Source organism: Panulirus ornatus, chromosome 36 (assembly GCF_036320965.1).
Source record: "Panulirus ornatus isolate Po-2019 chromosome 36, ASM3632096v1, whole genome shotgun sequence".
Taxonomy (NCBI): Eukaryota; Metazoa; Arthropoda; class Malacostraca; order Decapoda; family Palinuridae; genus Panulirus; species Panulirus ornatus.
The window spans coordinates 18,768,895-18,771,503 of record NC_092259.1 but is presented as its reverse complement, the minus strand read 5'-3'; positions in this window follow the sequence as shown (position 1 = coordinate 18,771,503).

Sequence of the window (2,609 nt, the reverse complement as noted above, 5' to 3'; positions counted from 1 at the left end):
ACACTCAGTCACCAGCTTCTGCAGTTTCTCACATGAATCAGCCACCAGCGGTGTAACACCAGCGAACAACAACTGACTCACTTCCCAAGCTCTCTCATCCACAACAGACTTCATACTTGCCCCTCTTTCCAAAACTCTTGCATTCACCTCCCTAACAACCCCATCCATAAACAAATTAAACAACCACGGAGACATCACACACCCCTGCCGCAAACCTACATTCACTGAGAACCAATCACTTTCCTCTCTTCCTACACGTACACATGCATTACATCCTCGATAAAAACTTTTCACTGATTCTAACAACTTGCCTCCCACACCATATATTCTTAATACCTTCCACAGAGCATCTCTATCAATTCTATCATATGCCTTCTCCAGATCCATAAATGCTACGTACAATCCATTTACTTTTCTAAGTATTTCTCACGTACATTCTTCAAAGCAAACACCTGATCCACACATCCTCTACCACTTCTGAAACCACACTGCTCTTCCCCAATCTGATGCTCTGTACATGCCTTCACCCTCTCAATCAATACCCTCCCATATAATTTACCAGGAATACTCAACAAACTTATACCTCTGTAATTTGAGCACTCACTCTTATCCCCTTTGCCTTTGTACAATGGCACTATGCACGCATTCCGCCAATCCTCAGGCACCTCACCATGAGTCATATATACATTAAATAACCTTACGAGCCAGTCAACAATACGGTCACCCCTTTTTTGATAAATTCCACTGCAATACCATCCAAACCTGTTGCCTTGCCGGCTTTCATCTTCCGTAAAGCTTTTACTACCTCTTCTCTGTTTACCAAATCATTTTCCCTAACCCTCTCTCTTTGCACACCACCTCGACCAAAACACCCTATATCTGCCACTCTATCATCAAACACATTCAACAAACCTTCAAAATACTCTCTCCATCCCCTTCTCACATCACCATTACTTGTTATCACCTCCCCATTTGCGCCCTTCACTGAAGTTCCCATTTGCTCCCTTGTCTTACGCACTTTATTTACCTCCTTCCAGAACATCTTTTTATTCTCCCTAAAATTTAATGATACTCTCTCACCCCAACTCTCATTTGCCCTCTTTTTCACCTCTTGCACCTTTCTCTTAACCTCCTGTCTCTTTCTTTTATACATCTCCCACTCAATTGCATTTTTTCCCTGCAAAAATCGTTCAAATGCCTCTCTCTTCTCTTTCACTAATAATCTTACTTCTTCATCCCACCACTCACTATCCTTTCTATATATATATATATATATATATATATATATATATATATATATATATATATATATATTTTTCTTTTTTTTTTTGCTTTTTCGCTGTTTTCCGCGTTTGCGAGGTAGCGCAAGGAAACAGACGAAAGAAATGGCCCAACCCACCCCCATACACATGTTTATACATACGTCCACACACGCAAATATGCATACCTACACAGCTTTCCATGGTTTACCCCAGTTGCTTCACATGAACTGATTCAATCCACTGACAGCACGTCAACCCCGGTATACCACATCGATCCAATGTACTCTATTCCTTGCCCGCCTTTCACCCTCCTGCATGTTCAGGCCCCGATTACACAAAATCTTTTTCACTCCATCTTTCCACCTCCAATTTGGTCTCCCACTTCTCCTCGTTCCCTCCACCTCTGACACATATATCCTCTTGGTCAATCTTTCCTCACTCATTCTCTCCATGTGCCCAAACCATTTCTGCTCTCTCAACCACGCTCTTTTTATATCCACACATCTCTCTTACCCTTACGTTACTTACTCGATCAAACCACCTCACACCACACATTGTCCTCAAACATCTCATTTCCAGCACATCCATCCTCCTGCGCACAACTCTATCCATAGCCCACGCCTCGCAACCATACAACATTGTTGGAACCACTATTCCTTCAAACATACCCATTTTTGCTTTCCGAGATAATGTTCTCGACTTCCACACATTCTTCAAGGCTCCCAGGATTTTCGCCCCCTCCCCCACCCTATGATCCACTTCCGCTTCCATGGTTCCATACTCTGCTAGATCCACTCCCAGATATCTAAAACACTTTACTTCCTCCAGTTTTTCTCCATTCAAACTTACCTCCCAATTGACTTGACCCTCAACCCTACTGTACCTAATAACCTTGCTCTTGTTCACATTTACTTTTAACTTTCTTCTTTCACACACTTTACCAAACTCAGTCACCAGCTTCTGCATTTTCTCACATGTATATATATATATATATATATATATATATATATATATATATATATATATATATATATATTGGAAAGGATCACAATTTTGCGCGTGATCAAGATATTCCTATGAGTCCACGGGGAAAATGAAACACGAAAAGTTCCCAAGTGCACTTTCGTGTAATAATCACATCATCAGGGGAGACACAAGAGAGAAATATAACAGTCAGTTGATATACATCAAAGAGACAAAGCTAGGACGCCATTTGGTAAACATGTGATTGTCCAAAACATACAACGAGCGTTCATAAACTTATCATTTTACAAATCTTATCAACAATAAAGTTATTTAATTTGTATAGACCATCACTAATATTAAGATTATAATTCTTTGTGTATA